This window comes from Simochromis diagramma, unplaced genomic scaffold (genome assembly GCF_900408965.1).
Source record: "Simochromis diagramma unplaced genomic scaffold, fSimDia1.1 OVJJ01000176.1, whole genome shotgun sequence".
In the NCBI taxonomy this organism is placed as follows: Eukaryota; Metazoa; Chordata; class Actinopteri; order Cichliformes; family Cichlidae; genus Simochromis; species Simochromis diagramma.
The window spans coordinates 5,552,503-5,563,224 of record NW_024386892.1 but is presented as its reverse complement, the minus strand read 5'-3'; the positions used below and the strand labels follow the sequence as shown (position 1 = coordinate 5,563,224).

Below are 10,722 nucleotides of genomic sequence, written 5' to 3'. Positions count from 1 at the left end.
AGTGAAATAGGGGGGGTCCCCCCCCCTATTTCACTGCAGGGCAACCTGCACGTGGTGAATAAAGCCTTGATTGATTGATTGATTGATTGATTGATTGATTGAAATGCTGCCTTATCTACTGTCATTAGTTACTTGGGCAAACATGCATGGCAGAATTTTGCTGCTCAGAAAGTTAAGTCATTTTTATAAAATGCTGTCACATTTATATTTACCTGAAATCACATTTGTCAGCACTAATCCTGGCTGCTCACATGCGGCCACACACGTCCAAGTGATACAATGCCACAAAGTCAAATGCACATTTGCACACAGTTAAGCCTGTGTGTTTTCCCCAGTATTAAATGGGACTTAGTACACAAAATAACGGTGTCCTGGCTTCTTAGACAAGACTAATCCACTTTCATGCCATGACACTCTGACGTGTCAAACCTTGTTCGGCATCCCTGCCTCATTAATGAATAGCAGCATCAATTAATCTCATTAATGATTCATGGAGTCTATATGCAAATTCTTTTCTCTTGTGTCAGAAAATCCTTACAGCCACACTTGACACATTGACAATGTATGTGCTCTTAAGTGCTGCGTTTTATCATGAGCTACAACTGCCTTGTCCCTTCAGTACAAAAGCTCTTCTGTATATACTTGTGTTATGATGTTATGATGTTATACAGCTTGTCATGTGTACATGTCCCAGCATTGTGGTGTGCATTTTATTGGGTCACTTGCGTATTCACTGTTGTACTTAAGATTAAAAAAGAGCAGATGGTTTTTGAGTGTATGGGAATCTTGTGATCTATTCATATCCTCAGTAAGTTCCCAAGAAAAGCTAATAGATGTACTTTGATGATGAGAATATCTCAGTACTCACAAAAGCAGGTTGTCCAACTAAATAAGTGCCCATTAATGAGTACTATACTGTAACACTGGCCAAACTAAAACCACCACTTGAGAGACAAATATATATGCAGTAAACCCACACATTTAGCCTATAAAAGATTATGACATGGCAACGTTAATTAACATATCATGAACTTTTAATAAGATACACTAACATGCTGTCAAGGCCTGCAGTCAATAGCAGCCATGCTAGCAACTTTGTTAGTGCTTTATCCGGTCGTTAAGTGATGACGTGACGAATCCTACTTCCGGGCCTAAAGTAGTCTTTAATAGTAGTCTTCGTTTAATATGGCTTTTGTGTTGTTAACATGTTTAATGTTTTGTATTTTCTTCTATTTAATCTCAAAAAACTCCTAAAACAGTCAGTGATCACTGTTGACCTCCCTCGGCTTTTATTACCGCTAATCATTTATTTAAGATCAGTTTTTAAAACCTTAGGATGTAACTACAGCCCAGCCCATGCAGCAGTATATGAATGACTAACCTCGTATTGTTGATGGATTATCTCAGTTGTTCTCCTGGCTGAAGTTTGGTCCTTTTACAGCATCCTGCCATGCGATTACATTTGTTCCTGAACACCGAGAACACTCACGTTAACTTTTATCGAGTGGAAAAAAGTTAGCTTGTTTATATTATGCTAACCTAGCTGTGCCGCTAGCGTTCATGTAGCACATAATTATATACCAGCTAGCTAAACTTCAGTAAGCCTACAAACGTCACTGCTGTTTAGTTTTCTGTCTTCATTTATGCTGGAAGTGATAGCAGAGCTGTACGTTTTAATTTGTTTCCAAAACCCCGCAGTCAGGACATGCTATATTGTATTTAGATAGAAGCTAGCGAGCTAACTTCCTGCTAACTTCTAACTCCGTTAAATGTCATAAATTCCGTTTTCATGGATGCCTGGATGTTAAACTCAATTGTTACACCTGGTAGAGCAGAACGCTGATCATTTTATTAAAGATGAAAGACTTTAGACAGTTTTTCAACTCTCAGTAATGCCATAGTGATCGTTTGATATATGGACCTGCAGCGGAGTTTAGGCCCAGACACGGCTAGTGACGTCAGACTTAACGACCGGATAATAACATTAAAGCAAAGACCTGATGTTGCTGTAAGTTCTTTTCTTCACTGTTAACTAATTTTCACAGAAGAATGACAATAATTGTAGATAATTGTAGCTTTGAGTTCTGTTTCTCCAGTTGCTTGGTTACTATTTGTGGTGCCAACCTTTTGAACAGAAACCATGCAAATAATTGTAATCACCATGTTGATTGGTTTAACATTCAGTATGCTTACAGGAAGACTAATAATTTGATTAGCACCAGATCTGAACTGAGCAAGTTATCTTTCATGAAGCTGGAAATTAGAGGCAATAAAACCCAAGTAGTCGACTTGGAACACTTGTCACTGTGATGAATTACAGTGTTAAATTTACAATGGCTCAATATTTGAGTGAAATGGATTTGAAGTGCTTCATATATTAATAGCAGCATAGAGCTAGAAAAGGAGCCTGGAGTAAATTCTTTTAAGAAGATTTATCAATGAAATAAACTGGGAAAAACACAATGAAAACCCCTCATTTCACTTCTTTATTTTCTGATTTAAATCAGACTCCTCCGGGCTACTTCCCATCTTTCTGCACACTAACCAGATTATCACACGCATCATGTAAAATTTGGGAAATCAGGTTAGTAAGAACCATGAAACAACTTTTAATCAAACAATTACATAATCTTGTATTACACAGTGATCGCTGGTGTTTAAAGTGTGTACGATATCTAAATATGATACTTATCATAGATAAAAAGAAAGATCAAAAGCATATATAAGTTCAGGAGATCAAACATACACACACACACACACACACACACACATAGGGAATTCATGGAATGCTACATTATTATTATCATTATGATCATCTCAGTCAACTGTCAACTGTTGCATGTCATGTTAGTCTATCATGGGCCATTGGTGATCCTGACTTAAATGAATCAGAAAGCACCACAGTGGAGAGCAATGGAGCAGTTATGATGGCATTGTATTACTTCTACTGCTTGATGGAGTAGCTGTCCGTGGTGCTGAATTAAGGGAAACACAGTTGGCTTCTTCAGCAGCTGTTCTCTGGTAGGTTTGCAAGCAAGTAACACAGAATAAAACCCAAGACTGGAGTATTTAAAGTATAAGCATCTTTTGTGTGTGTGTGTGTGTGTGTGTGTGTGTGTGTGTGTGTGTGTGTGTGTGTGTGTGTTTAAGTCATCTTTGCAATAGTCATTGTCTGCATCATTTTATTGTCCATGCTCTGGCACACCTACAACAAATTTAGAATCACCAGTTAAGCGAAGCCAAGTCTGTTTTTTGGACTGCGGGAAGAAACTGCCCAAAGGAAACTCATGCAAGCATTGAGTGAATATGCATACTCCACACAGAAAGGCCCCAGCCTGCATTTAAACCAAGGATCTTCTTGCTGTCAGGCAACAGTGCTAACCACCGTACCACAGTGCTGATTTTTCCAATCGTAAAACCTATTTTTCAAAGACAACAGAGTTTTAAAACCGGCTTTGTAGGTCACAGTTGTGAAATACATCTGAAAACATAAAAATATAGCATGAAAACAGTAGCAGCAGCAGCTTCAGCAGGCATACCACTCAAAGAGAGATGCACTGGATTTCATCCCTGAGTAGAAGGAAGAGAGGGCTTTTAATTTGCTGAGTAGGATAGAGCAGATGCAGGAGTTTGACCTGGTTAATTAGAGCTGGCACATTCCAGATAGTTATGCAATACAGGATTGACACACTAACTGAGGGGAAGGAATGTAGCAGCCCATGTGCAGTGCAGTAACTGTGGCACATATAAAATTTACATATCAATATTTTTGAATCCACAAGGGCTACTATTTTACAAATTTATGTAGTAGGAGATTTAAAAGGGTACAAACACACACACACATACACATCCATGTATCCAGACATGACACCTTAATCCATACCTCAACCATGTTTGGTTGGCTGGCTCTAAAGTGACACACAAAAAATTTTAATTATCGAATCGTGTAGTACAATGCTGGATGAAGCAAAGAGGAAAAAGTTTGTGGCATTTCTTGTTGCCATTTCCATGCAAATAATAATCTGACACTTGTGCATAAGCCCCACAGTTGTGTAGTTTAATAACCTTCTACACACATCAAGTTCACATCAAGGAACACACACATAGAAACACACTTTGGATTTTCATGATTTACATCTCTGTAACATGATCTGTGTGCTGCCATCACTTGATGCCTCCTGATGATCCCATTGGCTGAGCATGTTTTGCGTCCTGGGGCCCGATCAGTGAACTCCTTTAATGTTCTGCATCTGTGCGACAGGATAAGAGAAGATGCCGCTGGCAAGCACTCTCTTCTGTGTTGGTGATGGGGGTTTGAGCCAGTGATGTGAGCATGTGTGATATGCTTGTGATATAAATGTGTATATCATATGATAATGGGATAAGCTAATCGTATTCAGCTTAGGTAGTGCAGGTATCACTGCATGATATGATAAGGCCGGTGATATACAGTACTTGCATTACATATATATATGTTGTTTTTGATGTGGTTTGTTTCTGCGAGCTGGGTGAAATGTGTTCTCATTCATGAAATGTCATTCCTCTCTGAAGCCACAACACAGATGACACAATAACATGCAAACAGGGATGCCTATGAGGCCCATGAAATTAATATCAGATGTGCCTTTAAATAATTAAAACAATACCAGATAACAACATAACTTATGCATTAAGCGGCATTAAACACGATCAGTTTTGAAGTACCTTCTGGTAAAAATTTCTTGCTCTACACATTTTATTTTGCTGGTGGTTTGTATGTTGCAAATGGATTTTAGTGCAGTAGTGACATGAACACCCCGACTAGTTTGTGTTACTATAAATTTTTTAATTTCACTCGTTATAGTGACCCTTCTTTTGATTTTATTGCCCTTCGCCTGATAGCTAGAGAGCACAATCTCAACATAATACCCAGAGAGGCCCTCGCTGAACATTTGTCCATATAAATAATACAGTATGTCTCCTTTCTGAGCTATGGTACCCAGCGGCATTTAGTTTAGGGATCAGCCCAGTTCATCAATGCAGATGTGGAGATTTAAGAAATATGGGGCTTTTGGCGAAACAAGCAAGGAGCTCTCAGAGGTTATTTCTTTGTGAATATAATGTACCTTATGCTCACTGTTTCTGAATAACACTGTCAAACGAATTTAAGAGCATTCTTCTATCTAGCCCCAACATCAAGGGTACAACCCCTTCCCACATTATTTATGAAGAAAACAGAAAAATAAGGAAAATCAGCTGGTATGCCTCAACTGCTGGGCCTTTGATGGATAAATGGGAGGGCTGCAACAGGAAGGGATTTAGGTGTAAAAATGTCTGCCAAAACAAAGGTTTGTTGTTGACCTTGTAATTACGTGGGAAAAAAATCAAGTAGCAAAAATTATTCCAAAATAAAGTCACCAATAGTCCGAAGCTTCTATTGTTATTTCCTAGATATTTAGAGTTTGCTTAGTTTATCCAGAAACGGAGCATTTTCTAAATCTATCCAGTTTGCTTTGGAGCTTAAACCTTACTCTTTCCTCAAACTCTTTGCTTTGGGTCAGTTTTTCTACACAAAGTCATGGATTTGTTTAGATTCTTGATTTGTTTATAGACATGGTTCTCTAATTACACTTAAATCTGACAACGACAGATTAATTCAGGCTAATTTGGAATTAAGTGTCAGTGCGTTTAGAGCACTTTGTTTTTTATGCAAAACACAGATACATCAGAGGATGTGTGATGGTGTCATAGTGTCAAGGTGAAAACCTCTGAATGTAAACAGTGCATGTGTTTGAATAATTCATGAATCCCTCTGTCTTTGTGCTGTTATTGCACCTGAACATATTCCATTTTTACAATACATCGCAATTCAAATATTGCAGATTTCTGGTATATCATATCTTTATTGTTCTGTGATGTTATTGATACCACTATAAGACATCAGGAAGCAGAAGTATGCAACACACAGTGGATGAATTATATTTGTGACATTTGAAATAATACTGAAGACTAAGCACATAAATCACTGTACACCATCTGGCTTCTGATTTACTGCATTTCTGGCACTAGTATCAGAAATGCATTATGACTTCAGACAGCAGTTAGGAATTTTTACTCTGGGGTAGATGAAAAAATATAAATATATATTTATTGACTGCAAATAAAAATCTTGTTCTGGAGACTTAAATTTAATATTTTGCTACCATCTTTTTCATATACTCTTATAATTCAAATTTGTAAAAGACATGATAAGAATAAATCAGCTGTTCTGAAAAAAATTATGAATACAACCTCAAATGAATACCAATGGTTGACATGTTATATTGTGTCAATGTATGTTTAGTAAAAACTAAACCAAAATGCTGTACTCCTGAGCCAGTTGAGGTGGTTGATGTTGCACGTGGTTAGGATGCCTCACTTTGAGGGTGTACAGGGAATGCCCAACTGTGAGGAGACCCCAGAGTAGAACCAGAACCCACTGGAGATATGTCTGGTTTGGCTTGGGACTGTCTTGACATTCCCTGCGAGAAACTGAAAAGTGTGGCTGGGGAAAAAGATGGATGGGCAGGTCAACCTTGTAGATCAACCTTTTAAAATAAATAAGCAATTAAAGGGCTTTTCAGTCTCTCACATCATTGTGGAGGATTTTACATGCTCTTCTTACAACACTGCTGTATTTCATTGAGTTTTGCAGGAATCAGTTTATGCACAGCTCTCTTAGGGTACCACCACAGCATTTTGGAGTTGTGGTCTGGACTTTGATTGGGCCAAGGCAACACCTTTATCCTTTTCTTTTTCAGCCATTCTGTTTTAGATTTACTGCTGCTGCGCTCTCCAAATACATACCTCCATACATACAAACCATTACATTTGACTCTAGAATACTGTGCTATACAAAGGAGTTCATGGTCAGCTTGCTGCACAGGTGCTGTGAGTGTGAAATAAGCCCAAATCATTACATGTCCACACCTGTGCTTGACAGTTGGTGTGAGGTGTTTATGCTGATATGCTATTCATCTTCTCCACTTTGGACTCTTCCATCCAAAACACTTTGCAATCCAAAACCATTCTGCCATGTTCTTTTTAGAGAGAAGAGCGTTTCTCCTGCCATACCTTTTTTTTTCCCTACTTTTCTTTCATGTATTTTAACAGTTAACATGCTAACTAAGGCCTGTCAGATCAGAGGTTTTGCATTATGAGCATTGCACAGTTTGATCGTGTAATTAACTTGCTATGACATCCACTCCTAGGACCATTAGCACCGTCTTAGCGCCACATGCAGATCTTTCTCACTGCAGTCACAGACTTGAAATTGTTTTGAAATGGTCTTTAAACCTTCCCGGGGCAGCAAAAGTTGCTTCTCTAAGATCCTTGCTGACGTGTTTCCTCCTTTGCATTGTGTCGAGACCAGCTTGGATTTGATTAGCAGCGATTACCCTCTTAAGTTCTATGGAAGCAGTGAGGGCGTAGCACAGTGAATAAAAACAGGGGAATATATGAATGCAGATAAGTATAAACTTTCTTTTTTAGTGGATACTGGAATTACCTCTTTATGAGTGTGTGTGTGTCTGCGCATATGTGTGTGTGTGTGTTGAGAGATGTGACATATTAGAAAAGTAGTACTTTTGCTGAGGTCTTTTACACACACACACGTTCACATACTCATATTCTGAATCCAGAATTTACGTACACAAACACACATTCATGCACAAAGTGAGGGTGGATATGTGGTTACTATGGCAACCATGTGAAGGTTGCTGGGGAGTTTAACAGCACTGTAGAGACAGGCAGAGACAGAGAAAGAAGAAATATGAAAGAGTATGGAGGGGAAAAAAATGCAGTTCCCCCGAGACCTTGTGTTTCTCGACTTGGGTTCCAAACAGCCGCATAGAAACTGAGAAAGCAAAACAACAGACAGTGACAAAGGCACCGATAAATAAATCCAATCTACAGGGCTGATGTGGGAGGGCAAAAAAAAGAATTATAAGGGATGCCATTTATTTCAAGGCCCAATGCTTGATGGTGGAAATTGTTAAAGTGAAATGCCATTATACATTAAATAATAATAATTTTAAAAAAACACCAAGGAGAGGTTAAGTGGCCCAATTACTTTGGGGGTTTACCACTCATGGCCATTTAATATACTATAACCTTCATACATGATTAGTTGGATCCAGTTTAATGAAAGTGTATAGTTTTCCTGCCTTCTGGTGCTGTGCCAGATGCCAGTGGAGGACTGATGTGATTCCAACGAATACCAGACATAAGAAACCTTTGCTGCATTTGCATTCAAAGCAATTTTGGTTCACACTCTTTACCCCACTCTTATTTTTAGGCTTTCAAATATTTGATGTTTTGTCAACACTGCTGGCAACTCAGAGATACTCAGAAGGTATTATTTGTCAGTGGTGCAATTCCACAACACATTATATCAGCGGTAAGATGGGTCTCATTCAGCTCTTGTCACGTCTGAGTCATATTTAGATGCATTAGGTAGCATAAAAGCTTAGAGTTGCTCTTTAACATGCTGGGTGAATATGGTAAATGGCATAATTTAACCCAAATAACTTTGCCTAAGTCTGTTTTCAGTGTCCAGCCAAGTATGTATAGAGACTAAACCAAACCACCAAGTAAAAAAACCTGTGACACCGTCAACCATTTAAACTCACAATGTGAAAGTATGAAAATGATCTGTTCCTGTCCAGTACTGCCACCGGTCACTTGCAGGATGGGGAAGTTAACAGTACTTGTGAAATTCTTTTATTTTTGTTGGTAAGTGGATGACAATTTTCATTGTGCCACATCAACATCATTGTTGCTAGGATCACCTAACAAAGCAACTGTGTTTACATAAAGGAAGCTTAAAATTTTAGATAATAGTGCGCATTACTTTTTGTTGTTGTTGTTTTGAAGTTTCAGCCTATTCATTTGATCCCAGACTAAAATGCATTTTCTAGTAAAACTGAAATTTAAACAAAAAGAGTGATTTTTTTTTTTTTTAAATTGACTGTAGGTAATTCTGTTCTAAATTTGCTAAAATAAATGTTTTGTGATTTTTAAATCACGATCCATCTTTAAAAGTTGCCTTTGCGTAGCTTAACAACTTTTTGTGATTTGTACGTCAGTTCAGAGTTGTCCACTTCAGAAGTGTTTCCAGCGTTGGTCAAAACACCAACAGGCACCATCACACATTAAACATGCAGGTCACTTAGCACTCACAGTGTAACAAGCGAAGGAGCATTCCTGCTGCTTGGCAGTCATGGATTGATGTGTTGTGTTCTTGCCTGTGAGCATGCACTGTGTGTGTGTGTGTGTGTGTGTGTGTGTGTGTGTGTGTGTGTGTGTGTGTGTGTACTTGTTTGTATGGGGACTGTGTAGATGCTGTCACGCCCCATGGCTAGCCTTGCTCTGTCATATCCATGCCAAACCTCCCAGCAGCTGACGGCTCATCCTCTTCGTCCAAATCCCACACAGACACAGACGCACACACACGCACACACACACACACACACACTACACACACACACACACACACGCTCTCTTCCTCTCGGTCTTTGTCATCTTACCCCCAGTACTACCACCACCATCCCTCCTTGATATCTTTGGCTTCCAGTGGCTTGATTCAGTTATATGTGTACATACTGTGTGTGAAACCGTGCGTGCATGTGTAATCATGCATGTGTGGACGCGCATGAGGATGGCAGAGGGCCTAGAGCCCCAGTCTGCCCATTAAGTTGATCAGGGAGTGGGAGCATGGTTATGGGGCTGTAATTTGGGCTCTGAACAGCTCTGATAAAACAGCTTCCTCCCCCAGTCCTTGGATCGTTGTGCTGGACTGGCCACAGTTTCTCTCTCTTCCTCTCATGTCTTTCTCTAACAACTTTCCATATTCATAACCTACACACGGTCACCAGTGTTTTTTTCTTGACCTTGATGCTAAGTGAGATCACTCTTTATGGGAATTATTTGCTCCTCAGTTGTTCAAGCTAATTGTGCAGCTTCCATCTTACTTACTGAGAGATTTGTGTAATCAAGTTGCCACAGAAACTCGCCCACCAAGGACCACCGTGTACTCGGCCACCCTTTGCACTTGCACACTGAATTTACACTTTCAGATCCAAGTCAGCCTGCAGTAGCCTCATTCACTTGGAGGAATAATTATAAAGATGTGTTTGCTCAAGTGTGACTCTTTTATAGGGCGTTTTTATTCCCATTTTTCAGGTCTATGTTGACTACATTCTCTTGATTGTATAGACCTCTACTGGAAAACAGCTCATATATGATGTCAGTAAACATTTTCCTGATAAGTTCATGATCTTGCTCACTAGTGTGTTTATTCTGTACATCACACTTCACATAGTGGTAACCAGAGAAACACAAAGAACGTCAAGCTTTAGCATTGGTTAACCTTGACAATTATGAATGTGCAAAGCATCTCAGTTTTTCTGTCAGGCCCACTTTTCAGGTTCTATCTGGTTTCAAGACATTACGATGGCGATGCCAAATATTCCCAAAGATGGGATTTCACTAACCAATAGTGAGTCTAGTTATCCTTGATGTTATTCTGGTGTTACTGGTAAGAAACTGTCTTGTTGACCTACCTGAGGTTAGGTAGTGGAAATAAAACAAAACATAAATCTAAGTAATTACTCTTCTTTGGTCTCTGCTTTGGTCTACCTTGAGAAAGTATCTAATCCTTTCTATCCTTCACACATTTGATAATCAGCTGTCCTGATCAGCTAG

General features: G+C 39.1%; 1 protein-coding gene across 3 annotated transcripts in view; it reads left to right on the top strand.

The window, feature by feature from the left end:
* Nucleotides 1–10,722, top strand: part of LOC120734939 (pro-neuregulin-3, membrane-bound isoform) — a 331,347-nt gene that overhangs the window by 219,360 nt on the left and 101,265 nt on the right. The gene's annotated exons all lie outside the window — the stretch shown is intronic.